Source organism: Pristiophorus japonicus, chromosome 1, assembly GCF_044704955.1.
Source record: "Pristiophorus japonicus isolate sPriJap1 chromosome 1, sPriJap1.hap1, whole genome shotgun sequence".
NCBI classification, from domain to species: Eukaryota; Metazoa; Chordata; class Chondrichthyes; family Pristiophoridae; genus Pristiophorus; species Pristiophorus japonicus.
In genome coordinates this window covers 368,985,018-369,002,366 of record NC_091977.1, presented here as the reverse complement: position 1 = coordinate 369,002,366, position 17,349 = coordinate 368,985,018, and positions in this window count along the sequence as shown.

The following is a 17,349-nucleotide window of genomic DNA, read 5'->3' as shown; positions in this document are numbered from 1 at the left end:
AGATAGTGGTTGGTGTCAACATCATCTGTTTCTTCATCCTTGGTGTCTTCAGGTATTTCCATCAGGTGTGCTTCTTCTTCGGCGATTACACTGGCTACTGGCATCAGTCGAGCCATCATAACTTTACAGCAGATATTGAAACACCCGATAATCAGACAGCAAGTAATTATTAATACAACCAGAATAATTACTCCATGCATAAGATAGGACCCCCAGGATTCCCCTAATAGTCAGTCAAACCAGCCAGATCCTCCTGCTGGTGTGGATAACTTCTTTACCTCCCTTCGTATGTGATCAGCGAGGTTGGTTATGTTTTCTGAATTATCGGGAATGTAAGTACAACATTCAGCTCCAATTAAGGCACATGTGCCCCCACTTTGTGCTCGTATATAATCTAGGGCCATTCATTTCTGGAGTACCATTGTGCGTATGGCTACCATTTCAGCCATTATGCCCTCCATTGCTTCAGCAGTGTCATTAGCTATCTGTTCCAGTACCCTCTCTAGGTTACGTGATTCATCCATGGTGCGTCCTATCCCGAATGGGAGCATCATGACCCCAAATACCCTCTCTACCGGGGTAAGATCTCGTCTTAGTCGACCTGGCGTCTGTACTTCTGCTAAAGTACGTACCCATCTGACGAAGGGGACCACATATCCCAAATAACAGGACCACCTCCAGTCCTGAGGCAACCAGGGGTAGGCCTTGTGCCCACACACAAAATAAGTGCCATTGTATGCTGTTAGATTCGATCCCAATCTCTCTCTCAGTCCCCGTCGCCACCTAATTTTAGGGTCCCAGTCCTGGCTACTTGTCTGATTCTTCAAACCCTCCATTTCAAAGAACCCCTGTTGTTGTTTCACTGGCTGTTATGTTCCACCTGGTGAGGTTAAAGTATTGCTATATCCTGCTACAAAACCTGTTTCCTCACCAGTCAGGTTTCTAGTGAAACAAATGTCAGCGGTGGGCCTTCCAACTCCTGAGGTGTTGGTCAGAACCAGTACGGGGGTCATACCGACCTATTATATTCCAGCTGGTACCATCGTCAAATGCATCCAAAAGGTAACCCCCCGATCTCCATGTTTCTTTATCCCCACTCTGGTTCCAAGTATCATTTACTTCCCCTGTACCGTTTTTGTTGCATTACCCACTCCGCTATTTCCGAAATGTTAAGGGAGATTGACGTCAAGGAGATGCCTCCTTTGCTATGTATGGGGATGTGTGAACATACCCAGCAACTAGAAAAGTTCCCAATTTGCGTATAAACATAAGACATGTACAAAAAGGTATTCACATGTAACTCTCGCTTCGGTCTAGCTAGCAGGCCGGACCTAACACGAACTATGATAATCGCACCGATCGCAACATATAGTTTCATCTTATTACTCTATATTTAACAAATAGTCAAAGGCAAGATGGCCGTATGGCTTGCTTGAAGAATCTCTCTCTCAATCTGTAAATAGATAAACAACAACAACTAATACGTGTGCTAAACGGCTGGTTCAAAAACCTTAAGCTGGGTCCAATGCTTCCATTGCCCGTTCCCTTTAACATTGATGCAGGCACAAGTGTCCCCGCTAATTATAACCTCATACGGTCCTATCCATTTTGGGGCAAACCTCGATTTTCCCGGGAGGACCCTTACCATAACGCGACTTCCCGCCAACGGGACTTCAGGGAGCTTTGTAAGCTCTGCTTCCGCGTCTCTTTCTTCCTGATTGTCCCTAACTAATTTACGCATCCCTTTTAATTGAGTACTTAGTTCCAAAACATACCGTTTTATTTTGTCTTTTAGTGGGCCTACATCGGCCCCACCTGTTACGATGTTCTCTGGTAATTGCATCGCCCTTCCTGTCATTAGTTCATAAGGGGTTAATCCGGTTGTCCGGTTTGTCATGGCTCTTAACTTCATCAATATAATGGGTAATACTTCCATCCACGTTTTTCCTGACGTTTGCATGGCCTTTGCCAGGGCGTTCTTGAGGGTACGGATCATGCGCTTTACTATCCCAGAACTCTGCGGGTGGTAGGGGATGTGGAATTTTTGTTTTATGCCCATTAGCTGGCATACTGTTTTTACAATCTTCCCGGTGAAGTGGGTGCCTTGGTCGGAATCTATTTGAAGAGGCACTCCCCATCCCTTTCCACCACCAATCTCTCCCAAGACTCCCGGTCATGGCCTCTCGTCCTGAATGAGACAGGCCATGACACAACTCCAATAAGGTATTCTGTATGCATTCAGGCGCCATTACCTTGTCTTTTCATCTCCAAACGTTATCCTTCCCTTGCGTTGCGCCCTGCTTTGTCCACATACCTATTTCCTCCTCAGAAGTGTCCTGGTGTAGTTTCTCAATACTTATCTGTTGGTCTCGGGCCCCAGCGGCACTGACTGAGGCTTCCTCACACTCTTCCTGTTCTAATGCCTTCTGTGCAGCTCTGTCTGCAGCTTTATTCCCTGGTGACTCAGCCAATCTGGACTGGTTCGGTCCGGCTCCCTCCTGTGGGCATTAATTTTAATAACCACTACCTTTTTTGGTTTATTACTGGCTGCTACAGGAGCTTCTATTCTCAGCTGATGCTTTATGGGATGTCCGCTAGTTGTGATAAAACCCCTTCTCCCCCAAGCTGTCATATAATCATGTACTACCCCGAATGCATATCTACTGTCCGTATAGATATTAACAATCTTATTTTCCGATAATTCCAGTGCCTGGGTGAGGGCTACCAGTTCTGCCACTTGAGCTGACGACTCCCCATTAATTCGTCCTAATTCGACTGTCTCTAGATCCTGGTTAACTACGGCCCATCCGGTACGAGGTAGTGCCTCTACGTATTTTCGTGAGCCGTCCACAAACAAGGTTTGTTCTGCGGTTTGAAGGGGGGTGTCTTTTATTCTATCCTCTTCCATATCCTCACCTACCTCTTCACAAAAATGGGGTTCCCCTTCACCCATCATACCTTCTGCGGGGTTGTTTCCTACATCTCTAATTATGGTTACCGCTTTGTTGGGTGGTAAGAGGACTGCTTCCCACTTTGCCCGTCTCATATTAGATACGGTTCTCAGTTTTCCTGTGTTTAACATTTCTACCAACGTGTGTTTGGTGTGGAGAATGATGTTTACAGTCATCACCACAGGCTCGCTTAATTTTACCGCCCAAGCTGCACAATCTAGCGCAGCTATACATCTGGATAATCCAGTCACCACCGGGCCTTCGGTGGTAGAGTAATAGGCTATAGGTCTCCTTTTGTCCCCGTGATCTTGGGTGACCACGGCCGTATAGAACCCACCTTCATTGTTACAGTGGATGTGGAAATCTTTACCCATGTCAGGCAGTCCCAATCCAGGTACGGAAACTAGTTCTGACTTGAGTTTACTATACGCCTGTTCCTGTTCCGGACCCCACTCTATGAGGTATAGTGCCGGTTTCCCACCTTTCACTAATCTTTGTATTGGCTCAGCAATTTTTGCAAAATCAGGGACAAAGTTCCGGCTGTAATTAAAGAGGCCCAGTACCTTCCTCACCCACCTTACCGTTACTGGTCTAGGCATGTCCTTGACAGCCTTTTTCCTATCCGAGGGCATTTCTTTCAGCCCCTTTGAGAGGCAATACCCTAGGTACAGGACCTGGGATTTCCCTACCTGGGCATTGTTGGGGTTAACCTTAAGGCCCGCCATCTCCAGAGCCCGTAATACTAAGTATAGGGTTGCCTGGTGTCCTTCCTTAGTTTCTGAGGCTATTAATATGTCGTCGATATATTGTAAAATACTATTTCCTGCCGGTACTTCTATTTGTTTTAGTATATCACTCATGACTCGATGGAATATGGCAGGACTATTATGGAATCCTTGTGGTAATCGGGTCCACGTATATTGTTTATCCTCCACCGTGAAGGCAAATTTCTCTTGTGATTCGGGGTCGAGGGGAAGGGCCCAGAAACCATTGGCTATGTCCAGGACTGTAAAGATCTTATGTCCAGGGGATAATCCATTAAGGACTGTGGAGGGGCTGGCCACTATCGGGTGTAATTTGGGGGTGACCTTGTTAAGGGCAGTGTAGTCGATAGTGAGTCTATAACTCCCATCTGGTTTCCTTACCGGCCGTGTTGGGGAGTTAGTGGTGCTAACTCTTTCTCTTAAGATGCCCTTTTCCACTAGCCCTTTTACTATTTCTACAACCGCTGTTCTAGCTTCAGGTTTTATAGGGTATTGTCGGTGTGGTTTATGAGGTGGTCCAGGGACTTTAATAGGATCCATCTTCACCTTTCCGGTATCCAATTTGGTCTGTGCCCAGACCCTGGGCACAGAGGCACAGATACCTCCCATACCCTCCAGTTCCAGTGAGCCAGTCAGTTTTTGTGGCTGTAGCCACACCGATACTTTCCACATGGTGGGCTATCTGTCCCAAATCTCCCTTACTGTCATCCGCCTTTGGCCATGTCAATTTCCCCTTGCCGCAATCAATCAAGGCCTTAAATTCCCTCATTACGTCATTTCCCAATATTGTTCCCTCATGATTCTTGCATACGTAAAACCTCATGGGTATATATAAATTATCAATTTCCACCAATTGGGTGGTGCTTAGGTGGGCCAATGTGGGCCGTCCTTCTATTCCATTTATCAGAGCCTTCTTGTCGGTGACGGGAAGGGGCATATTGGTAATGGATATTGAGGCTTCCGTGTCCACTAGCATCTCACACTGTCGGCCCCTTACTAGTGCAGACACATATATCCTTCCTTCCTTTTTACTTTGTACAGGGGCCGCCGGACATCACCAGGTGGCTTTGTACGCCTGCCACTGCTGGTATTCCTGTTCTGACAGGGTCCTTGCCTTATTCGGATAGCCACGTTTACCATAGCATGTCGCTTCCAGGTGTCCTTTCTTACCACAATGTGTGCAATGCTTTTCACTATCTTTTCCTCTGCACTCCCTGGCAAAATACCCCGGTTTTCCACAATTATGGCAAGTCCCCCTTTTCTGCCCTTCTCCTGTTCCCGTTGTTCCCGTGGCAGAGACCTTTTCCTGCTTTATCTTTGTCTGAGATTTTTCATCGCCCCCTCCCTTTATGCCACTAGCCCACTCGACCAGTTCATCATAATCCTGGGTTACAATTACTCCCATTTTTATAATGGTCTGGTGTGCAGCGGATAGTCTGTCCTTGAATGCCTGGATAAATGCTCGGTCACCGCGGCCTGGGTTTCTCTGTCCAGAGCATTCTTGATATACCTGGAACAATCGTTCCCCATACTCTGAGGCTCCTTCCCCCTTTTGTTGTTTGGTTGTAGTAATTTTACCCCAGTTAGTAGGGGCATTACCTAAAACTCGTTGGATCTCAGTTTTAAAAGGGCCAAAGGCTGCCTGTTGGCCATCTACTTCGGTGGTTAAAGGTATCGCGTGTGTCCAACGTCCCCCTGAAAAGTCGACATTGGCTGCTACCGCCGCTCCTCTGGCCACTACTTTCCACCGATCTGCCGGGCAAGCCGCTCGGACTTGTTGGTGGATATCTCTGAGGTGTAGTTGGTGGCCCACCCAAACTGTATCCAGTTCTGCCCAAAATTTGATATTCGCACACCGGGGTTGTAATTTACCCAGGGATGCCATTATCTGCTGTCTTTCGCCGGGAGTAAAGGGCTTATAGGTCGCTGTGGGATTTGCTGCAGTTCTTCCCCTTGTGACTGGCGCCGCCGGGAAGGTTTCTAAATCTTCCTGACCCGGGGCGGTTGCTTCGCATTGATAATTCTCGTAAGAGGGCAGCGATCCCCCCCATTGAGATCGATCCTGGATCTGTTGTTCCAGTGCCAGGCATTTCTTTTCCCACTCTATATTTTTCCTTTGTGTCTGGTTAAGTTGTTTACTTTTTTCATCCATTTTCTCTTTAACCTCCTTAACCTGTTCAATTAGTCCGGCTAACTGGTGCACCAATAATACTCCGACTTTTTTAGTTTTATCTTTCTTTTGTTTAGCTATCCAATTTCGCTGTTGTTCTAACGTCTGGGATATGTCCCAACCATCCTTTTGCATTTTCTTGATTAAGACCTGTCGATCGGTCATATAGGAATTAATTAACGACTCGGGCTGCCCGCATTTTACATTCCCTTCCTTACCTTCCATGTTCGCCAGTCTCAAATGTTTCCCTTTGTTCCTGTAATACTCACAGCCACGATTACTCTGTGGGGACCCTTTGTCTTCGCAACAAAGCTAGCATGTTTCCTTACCACCGGAGTTTCAGCTCGAGGTTGGAGTGATCAGCTCCCTTCCGCACCGACATTATTTACTAAAGGGAAAAAATCAACTGGTTAGTCAGCCTCCTCCCGCTATCTACCTACTCGTACCTTATAGACAATCCCGTCGTGCCCGTACACCTCTCTTTCAGTCTCTAACACCAGATTCCAGATACTGTCTTAATTGATCATGTCTGATCGGACAGAATCCTGTTCGTGATGCCATTATGTTGTGGAAAAATATTTCTGAGACTGTATAATATTTAAAGAGAGGTTTATTAAATCGGAGACAAAGCTTTGGGAGAAGTGTTAGAGACCCGCGTCTGCAGAACCAACTTCTCGATTTGATATCGCCCGTGAGGTTCTTTTATCTTACAAATTACGTCACTTTACATCAGGTGCCTTAGCAACAGTCCTTAAATCCAATCATCGCATTACTAGGTATACAAAGCTTTTCATACAATTACCGTTCAAGGCTGGGCTCTTGATATAAGCCAGCCTCGCATTGTGACAGGCCATTATACACATACAAGAGGACTAATTCCCCTGTTATCGCAGGAAAAACAAGTGTCAGACTTCCTATAACCAGTAAAGGCGAGCATACAATAATGCATCAGTATTGTCTCTTACAAAATTCATTCGAGGGGAACAAATGTTTGGTATACTAATCAAGTGTCCCACTAGGCTTTATTATGTCCAAAAATCTGCTCCAACACCAGGAACTCCACTTCAGGCGCCAGGAAAACGCACTTCGAGCTTTTTGACCTGAGCCCCACATGGTTGAGTCGACTAAGAACCTCCTCCAGGTTCTGCAGATGCTCGACTGTGTTCCGACCTGTGACCAAGATGTCGTCCTGGAAGACCACGGTGTGCGGGACCGACTTTAGTAAACTTTCCATGTTTCTCTGGAATATCGCTGCTGCTGATCGGATTCCAAACGGGCATCTGTTAAAAACAAAAAGACCTTTGTGCATGTTGATGCAGGGGATGGCCTTCGATGATTCCTCCAGTTCCTGCATCATGTAGGCTGAAGTCAGATCCAGCTTTGTGAATGTCTTTCCTCCCGCCAGCGTTTCAAAGATGTCGTCGGCCTTTGGTAGTGGATATTGTTCCTGCAGAGAGAAACGATTGATAGTTACTTTGTAATCGCCACAGATTCTGACAATGCCGTCTCCCTTGAGGACTGGGACGTTAGGACTGGCCCACCCATTGGACTCGATCGGGGAAATGATGCCCTCTCTGCAGCCGGTCTAGCTCGATCTCGACCCTTTCTCTTATCATGTACGGTACTGCTCTCGCCTTTTGATGGATGGATCGCGCCCCCGGAATTAGGTGGATCTGCACTTTTGCTCCTTAGAATTTCCTGATGCCTGATTCGAACAGTGAAGGAAATTTTTTTAAGTCCTGGGCTCACGAAGTGACGTCAGCGGGCGATAGCCATCAGACGTCATCCCAGTTCCAGCGTATCTTTCCCAGCCAGCTCCTGCCGAGCAGCGTGGGGCCATTGCCCATTACCACCCAGAGTGGTAGCTTGTGCACCGTTCCATCGTAGGAGACCTTTACGGTAGCACTGCCAATTACAGGAATCAGTTCTTTCATTTATGTTCTTAGTTTCATGCAAACTGGAGTTAAGACTGGCCTTGAGGCCTTCTTGCACCACAACCTTTCAAAAGTCTTTTTGCCCATGATGGATTGGCTCGCGCCCGTATCCATTTCCATTGACACTGGGAGTCTATTTAGTTCAAATTTAGCATTATCGGGGGACAATTCGTGGTGAATGTGTACACGCCATGTACCTCTGCCTGCTCAATCTGAGACTCTGATTCCTCGTGATCCTCCGTGGATCTGTCCTCCTCTGCAACATGGTGGTTTGCACTTTTAACAGGCTTTGCAGCTCACCTGCACACTCGTTGGAGGTGTCCCATTGTTCCACAGCCCTTGCAAACGTACTCTTTGAATCGGCATGAATGGAAACGATGATCATCCCCGCAGCGCCAACAAGGTGTTAATGGCCTTACATTCATCACCCTTGCTGGTGGACTCTGAGACATCTGCGGATGTGCAGCTGCAGGTATGTGTGACTTGCCCTGTACGTTACGATTCGAAAACAACATCACTTTGTTCACAATACTTGTCGCAGCACTTGTGAGCTGTGAGATTTGCTTCGTATTGTCACTGGTGGCAATGAATGCCTGGGCTATCGCTATGGCCTTACTCAAGGTTGGGTTCTCTACAGTCAAAAGTTTGTGAAATATGGTTTCGTGGCCAATGCCAAGTACTGAAAAGTCTCTGAGCATGTGCTGCAAATGTCCTTCAAATTCGCAATGTCCTGCAAGGTGTCTACGCTCGGCGACATAACTCGCCACTTCCTGGCCTTCACACCTTTTGTAGGTGTAGAACCGGTACCTTGCCATCAGAACGCTTTCCTTCAGGTTCAAATGCTCTTGGACCAGTGTGCACAAATCGTCATATGATTTCTCCGTGGGTTTTGCTGGAGTGAGCAGATTCTTCATGAGGCCCATTTGTACCCCACAGTTGATGAGGATGATCGCCCTTCGTTTGGCAGTGATTTCTTCCCCATCTAGCTCATTGGCCATGAAGTATTGGTCAAGTCACTCCACAAAGGTTTTCCAATCATCACCCTCCGAGAATTTCTCCAGGATGCCCACGGTTCTCTGCATCTTTGGGTTCGCTTACTGTATCTAATTGCCAGTTGTTGTGTATGGAGAAATAGTCAGACTGAACACTGTGAGTTCAAAGTAAAGTGTGACCTTAGTCTTTTATTGCAGGTCTCCAGAGTGCTTCAGCTACCTGTGATGCCTCCTTAAATACCTTTGCTCCCAAGGGATCCCATAATTTCAGGGGATGAGCCCTCTGGTGGCTGTACAGAGTAAATACATTTACATATTTTACAATGGTTCTGCTGCAAAGGTCTCAGATGATTACTTTAGAGCCTAGGCTAGGGAAGGGATTTTCAGGTGGTCAATCACTAGGACAAGTGTGCAGGAGCTAAGGCAGAGAATAGAACGTCGCAGGAGCCAATTTTCTGGAAAGTGAGATTGCATGATGGTTCTGCTGCAGAGAACTCAGACACTTGCATTGAGATCTCAGGCTGCTGAAGAAGGCTGATGGACATGCACAAGGAATGATTGGTGCAACCTGCTAGCCTGCTAGCGAGCTTGCACACAATGCCTCAGAACATAAAGGCGTCAAGATGCAACTCATGCTGGGGCTTTCCGCAATGCACGGGAACCACTTTGTTCAACGTGGACTGAGTGGTCAGGTCCATGAACATGACAGTGGCCCCCACTATGATGGAGCCTCTCCTGACAGCCCTGATAACTTGCAATAGAAGCTTGGACAGCTATCTTGTTGACTCTGGGTGCTTGTGATGACAGGGGCTTCCAGATCTTCACAACAATCCTGCACACTGTTCTTGTGCAAAACTGTAGGAGTGCTGATGCACAATCACAGGAGGGTGGCCTTGGCTCCATGGGAGAGGCACCTGCTAGCCTGTCTCATGATGATAGGATAGCTGAATCCCGCCACCCACTATCCAGCCGGGACAGACTGCCTTGGCCCAAAGCGAGATGCTTAAGTCTGCAGCCAGGATCTCAAGACCCAGAGCTGCTCAAAGTCGCCCACCATTGCCATCTGAAGTGTTCTCAATGGAAGCTCAGCAGCCTCCTACCTTGCAAGCTGTAGACACTGGGGAAACACTATATAGGAGCAGGAGGCGAGGTAAGCAAGCTCTCTCATGTTATAATGCTCTATCACTTTTCAGAGATAGAAGAATATTCCTACAGAGGACCACGATAGATCGAATTAACAGATTGGACTTGTTGGTGACTGTATTCGAAGATGCAGAAGTCGAAAAATCTGAGTGCGAGGGTAGAAATGATCCCAAAATGTAGCAAGGAGATCTTAGGATTGTGTCAGTATTGGAAAAGGGCTCCCTGTGTAGAAAAAGTGAAATTTTGTTCGACAATATACCATGTATCAGTGGTAATCGAGTTAGTCATGAGCCAAATCCTGATAATAGTTCACAAAGCGCTGTCACTGAACATGGAACTGAACATCAACTGTTACCTTGTGCTTACCCAGGATAAGTTTTGCTTTGAATATAAAATTATATTACTTTCCTAACTCTTCCCCAGTCGAATTATCCACTAGACAGCCTGTTGATGATTTCCACAGCTGTTGCATTGTCAGTTTAAATAACACTTCTTTTTGGCTAATGGCGGGGGGCTTCACATAGTTTGTGCTATGACAATGGGTAGAAGCTGTAATAATGTGATGTCTCCTGTGGATTCAACCTCCGTCATGGCCATCTGTCAGCAGCTGAAAACCTTGGCAAGAAATATTATGCCTGTGAAATCTAGAAGCATGTGACTAGTTTTCCACTGCGTAGTATACTAGGATGAAGCGCAACCAATTGTGCCATTGTGCTTTAGTCTGTATCTAAACTTGCTCCCAAAGTAAGCGCTGTACTCGGAACTCCTTCACGGTAAACGAGCCAAAGGTGGGCAGAGGAAACGTTCCAAGGACACTCTCAAAGCCTCCTTGATAAAGTGCCACATCCCCACTGATACCTGGGAGTCCCTGGCCAAAGACCACCCTAAGTGGAGGAAGTGCATCCGGGAGGGCGCTGAGCTCCTCGAGTCTCATCGCCAAGAGCATGCAGAAACCAAGTGCAGGCAGCGGAAAGAGCGTGCAGCAACCCTGTCCCACCCACCCCTTTCCTCAATGACTATCTGTCCCACCTGTGACAGAGACTGTAGTTCTCGTATTGGACTGTTCAGCCACCTAAGAACTCACTTTAAGAGTGGAAGCAAGTCTTCCTCGATTCCAAGGGACTGCCTATGATGATGATACTTGTGACAACTATGCTCTTTTAAATAGCAGGAATTATTGAGTATAATAAGTATTCATATAGTTTAGGACCGCAATAAAGTTATAAGATAAGCATACATATTTTCAAACTCAACATATCCTCTTTCAGGCTCTTAAAACCCAAGTTTGTATCACTTCATTCTGATTTCATAGACTCATTGGGGCCAATATTCCTCAAAGCCTCCGCCCACCCAAGTGCCGGCCAAAGTGCCGCTGATGGCCGCTGAGGTACCAGACGGTACTTTGGGTGGGATATTCATGAAGAAGGTCCCTCGAAGGTCGGCGGGCGGCAAATGAACAATGTACGCCATCAATCTGGGCAGCTGTGGGCAAGAGGTCTCATTCTCGGCGGCAGAGGTGCTTGCCGCCCAAGTGCCGCCGAGGATGGAGTTGGGTCCATGGAGGGTCGAAGACCTGAAAAAAAAAATCACCAATAAAAAATACAAAAACTATCCGAAGACCTTCAGGGGACCCTATGCAGGTAAGTCGCTGTTGACATTTTTTTTTATCATGTTCAGCTACTTTTTTTTTCAGGTTCTTCAGACTTACAGTCGGAGACAGACCAGCCTGCAACCAGTGGTCTACCCCCGTTCTGCCACTGACTCTTGCCCACAGGAATCTGGGAGCTCGGCGGGCGGGAGCTCAGTTGTGCCACTCGGCCGTCCGCTGAAGTCAGCGGGTGATTCTTGGCGGCTCTCCCCTCCCGCCCGCCCCAAGCCACCCCAAAAGTGGCAGTGGGCGGATATTCGGGAGGAATGTCGGTGGGAGTGGGCGGCTTTCGGCGGCAGCAGGCGGTGCGCTGATGAATTTCAGCCCCATAGAATCATACATCATAGATGGAGACCATTTGGCCCATCGTGCCTGTGCTGGCTTCCCGAAAGGGCTACCAATTATTGCCAACCCCTGCTCTTTCTCCTTAGCCTTGCAAATGTTTCCTTTTTAAGTATAGTAGATCCAGTTTCTTTTTCAAAGTGACTATTGAATCTGTTTCCACTACCCTTTCAGGTAATACATTCCAGATCATAACAACTCACTAAATAAATAAATAAATTCTCCTTATCTTCACCCTGGCTTTCTAACCAATTATTTTACTACAGCGGTACGGTGCCATAGTGGTTATGTTAGTAGGCTAGTAACCCACAGGGCTGGACTAATGATCCAGAGACATGAGTTCAAAGTTTAAATTCAGGTAATTAAATAAACCTGGATTTAAAAAGCTAGTATCAGTAATGGTGACTATGAAACTACGGATTGTCGTAAAAACCAATCTGGTTCACTAATGTCGTTTAGGGAAAAAAAATCTGCTGTCCTTATCCAGTCTGGCCTATATGTAACTCCAGTCCCACTGGTTGACTCTTAACAGTCCTCTGAAATGGCCTAGCAAGCCACACCTCCACTTTTCTCAAGGGCAAGTAGGGATGGGAAGTAAATGCCGGCCTTGCCAGCGATGCCCACATCCCGTGAACAAATAAAAAAAATTCTGCATCTCCTGATTACTTATCCTTCTGACAGTCGAGCAATTTCTCCCTATCCACTCCGTCAAAACCATTCATAATTTTGAACAATTATATTAAATCTCTCCTTAAACTTCTCTGCTCTAAATAGATCAACCCTCGCTTCTCCAATCTCTCCACATACTTGAATTCCTTCATCCCTGGTACCATTCTAGTAAATCTCCTTTACATCCTCACCAAGGCCTTGACATCCTGTCTAAAGTGATAAAGCTCTCATACACTTTTTAACAACTTGTCCTGCCACCTTCAAAACCTTGTGTATGTGAACCCCAGGTCTCCCCTTCACCCCCTTTAAAATGTTACCATTTAGTTTATGGACTAGAAATTCATCTCCTTATCGACATTCCGTAGCGCCTTCAAATGGCGATAAAATGGCAATTGCTGCTCTTTCACCAGCTGGTGGTGGGTCCCGCGGTGGCCGCCATATTGCTCTCGCCCTTTTCACTGCCAAGAACTGGCCACGCCCTGGAAAAAACTGGTGACATCAATCAACCTGCAATGCTGACTTAATGTCACCAACAGAAACTTCTATCCGAGCGCAGGTTAACCTGCCGTGTAAGCAGGTTGACAGTGGCAATGTCGACAGCTCTTAAAGAGACACACACATCATTCAGGTAAGTTTGAATGTAATGGTTTGGACTGGGTTTTTATTTTATTAGTGTGGTGGCTTGCTGCAATAGATATGAAAAGTTTTTTAAGTGCGTAGGGAGTGCTGCTGGACGCTTGCAAGGGCTCAATAGTAAATGAAGGCCTTTAAGAAGACAGAACATGCTGCGAATATGGAGCAGGTCACGCAACATCCGTGGAGAGAAAAACAGAGTTCACATCTCAGGTTGACAGGCTGCCTAACCAACTGAGTGTTTCCAGTATTTTATGCTGTAATTTCACATTTACAGCATCCGCTTGCAGAGGGAAGAGGTAGACACTGAAGAGGGAGATGCAGAAGAGGAGAGAGCCAAAGGGGAGGAATCGATGGAAGGTTGCTTCTCACACAGCCCCTTTGTGGCCGGGATATCTGGGATGGAATCATTGGCTGGGCAGGATGCCCCTTCTTGTTGACCCACTGGTTGGGCAGGCTGCATTTCTTAGATATGTAAAATGAGGAAGGCACAATGATGGAGTTGTGCTGATAGAAGGGCGGGAAAGCAAAAGCTGCATGCCAGAAGGAGGATAACATATGAGGATACCAGCATATTATATCCTTTCAGCCCCGTTGCTGGCCAAGGGCTCCAGCATGCCCCTGCAAAGAATGGCCTACACCGTCTCCTCCAAGGGGGTGAGTGAGACTAGGAATGGGAGATGTGCCTCATCATTGGTGCAGATTTTTGGTAGGTGAGTGATTGGGGGTCATGCATTAACCAGTGTTTTAGGCTAGTAGTGCAGTTGGTAGGAGATGGCTTTTGAAGATGCATTCATTGACCTTGAGAAATGGTCTGAGGTCATGAAACTTCTTTGGGCACTGGAGCCCAGTGGTGGGTGTGGCACTGATCACAGTGATGACATTAGTACTCCCATATCATTCTTTCTGGAGGACCTCCTGGCCCCTGTGGGTAGTGGGCTGCTCTTGCAGTATTGTCCCCCTGCGCAAAGTTGGAGTGCTGCGTGTGAGACCCTCGGTGCCCCGTGCCTGGCTTGCTGGGCCATTTGTGTTAGTGCTGAGGCAGTTTTCCCATTTGTTGAGGTTAGGAAGGTAATTCCGCTTTAACAGCTGAATATTCACATTTGGAACTTCTTTTAAATGTTGAACATTTTTTAAAAGGCAGAAAAGGCTGCAAAATGTATTGATTCACTGCATTTTATTTTGTATTGCTTCAGTGTACATGGCCCCTTTAATTTTCAGACCTCTTCATTGCCCACACTTCCTTGCAAGCTTCACAGCTTCATTGTAGGAAGCTATAACACTGGATCTGGACAGAAATGTGACAATAAATTAGGAATAATTTCAAAACAAAGAGAATCGATTGTCACGTTTCCATGTCCATTCATGTGTCTTTGTTGACATTCAGGTAGTGGTGCTGGCTGTGAAACTGGGTCATGCATTCCACAAGAGATAATCTCCTGTTGAATGCATGACCCAGTAGTAAGTATTGCATTACTTCAACCATATACAAAACTGCATTTTGAAACTGTTCAAGCTGCCAGGTGGAGCACTTCTGAGCACTTTCAGAAGTTATTTTTCAATATTTCCAATTTTAGGAGAAAGTGGACACTCCTATATGCTCTCTTCTAACATTGCAACTTCACCACCAAGGGAATGATCATCTACACACAGATAGAACCCCTTTGCACTGATGACAGTGCAACTGCAGGGAAGCGGGTATATATTGGATTCCACAGATAATAGTCTGACACCAGCAGCTGCAATATAACTGCAGCCTAAGAGTTTGGAGGTATTACCAGTTTATTTTAAAATGACTCATGCTCCTTTAAAGTAGTGAGCAAATGAATTTGAAATGAGTAAAGTGAATGTTTGTACAATAACAACAACTCACATTTATAGAAAACCTTTAACATAATAAATGTTCCAATACAATGCATCTTATAGAGGAAAAAATGGAAAATAAAACTGCAATAGATGAATTGGGATGGTGACTGAATGCAAAGGGATAAGTTATGAGTTGGCTTTTGATGATGGAGAACGATGAACAATGTTGAGGTAAAGGTTACAGCGGCACTATTCTTCTACACATCAGGCTCCTTTCAGGCCTCAGCTGGCGACATTTGCGGTACCTCCCAGCATGCCACACATTGCTCCATTCGGCAGGTGACTGAAGCTCTTTACGCTCACAGGATGGACTTTATAATTTTCCCTATGACCAGGGAGACACAGACGGGGAGGGCTTTGGGTTGCTCGAGAATAGCAAACTTCCCCAAGGTGAAGGGAGCAATAGACTGCACACACATCGGCCTGAAAGCATCTTTACAGAACATAGAGCTGTTTTGTAACTGAAAGGGTTTCCACTCCCTGAATGTGCAGCGCGTTGTCGACCACAACCAAATAATCATGGCAGTTAATGCTAAATTTCCTGGCAGCATCCATGATTTGCACATCCTGTGTGAGAGTGCTATCTCTGACCTATTTGACAGTCAGCCACAAGGTCATGGTTGGATGCTGGGGGATAAAGGATCTGGCCTTGTCAGCTGGCTCATGACCCCCCGACATAATCCCCTGACAGAAGCAGAGAAGCATTACAACGAAAGCCACATAACTACACGGAATATCATTGAAAAGGCAATTGGAGCGCTCAAGCAGTGCGTCAAATGCCTGGACTACTCTGGAGGAAGTCTACAGCACCACCCTGACTAGCTCGCTGAGTTTATTGTGATGTGCTGCATGTCGCATAAACTAGCTATAAGCAGAGGACAGCAATTGCCAGATGGGGCTGCTGGTCCACCTCAGGAAGGAGTGGTGGTGGAAGAGGCAGATGACGAGGAGCAGGAGGAGAAGGCTGGTGAGGATATCTGGGAGGACAATAAGCCTGGTGATGAATCCATGGGCCCAAACCCACCCTCCCCCCTCCGGGAAGACTGGAGAAACCCCGTGGGAGTTACGCGGCTGCAAAGTTGTTGCGCCAGCAGCTCATAAATGAACACTTTGGCCGAACTTACATTGGGCACAGTCACAGTTACAGTTGCAGTTAGACACCAGTTGCATTTGCGTCGAATTACGTTTCATCCTTGCCTGGTCTGGCCTGGCCATTGTTTTACAACAGTTGCATTCATGTTTTACCTTAACTTAAGTTATTAGAGGACACTACATAACAATTGTAAAGTGAAATAAAAATGTTTTATTCAATTAACAAAATGTTTTTAATGCAACACACACCCACCCACCCCAAAACACACCCCAGCAGTGAACCAACAATAAAAGCAACAACAACAATAAACTCAACAATATAACAACAATATAACAATATAACGTCTAACAATTGTACAAAAAACAATAAAGCACCCCCTCCCTACCTGCAGCCACGTTTCCCTCCAGATCCTGTACCCCCACCGTATCTTAACGCCACCTTGGTCTTGATCCCAGGGGAGCATGACTTGTCGTACCGTGGTGGGGGTGATGGGGTGGCGCGATTGCCTGTTGCAGGGGTGCTGCAGGGGAAGACGAAGCTGGGGAATCGCCTTCCAAGTCAGAAGGAAGTGCATCCTCCTGACTTGCTTGTGTGCTGGTGCTGGTGGTATGTCTGCCGGCGGCACCTTGGCGTTCAGTGCTGTGTCTCACCAACAATGCATGCCACAAGGCATCGATGGAGGCGGTCTGCGCACGCATCTCCAGGAGCATCTGATGCGAAACCTCCGGTTGGCAAGCACACACCCGGGGCGTGTCTCTCGCGAAAACCGCAAACGCCTGGAGATGCTCGCGACTGATCGCAACACTCTCCTCGTACAGTCTGGTCAAGTCCTCAATCCGATCGGCCAGAGGAGGCATGTGCTGACCTCGCTGACCCGACCTCCGTGGGGTTGGCGTGTACACTATTAAATGCCCTTGCATCGCCGACTGCACGCCGCTTGGTCCCGCCAGGTGAGATGCAGGAAGAATGTTCCCAATGTTGGGGAAGTCCAGAACCAGGGGTCACAGTCTGAGGATAAGGGGTAAGCCATTTAGGACCGAAATGAGGAGAAACTTCTTCACCCAGAGAGTGGTGAACCTGTGGAATTCTCTACCACAGAAAGTAGCTGAGGCCAATTCACTAAATATATTCAAAAGGGAGTTAG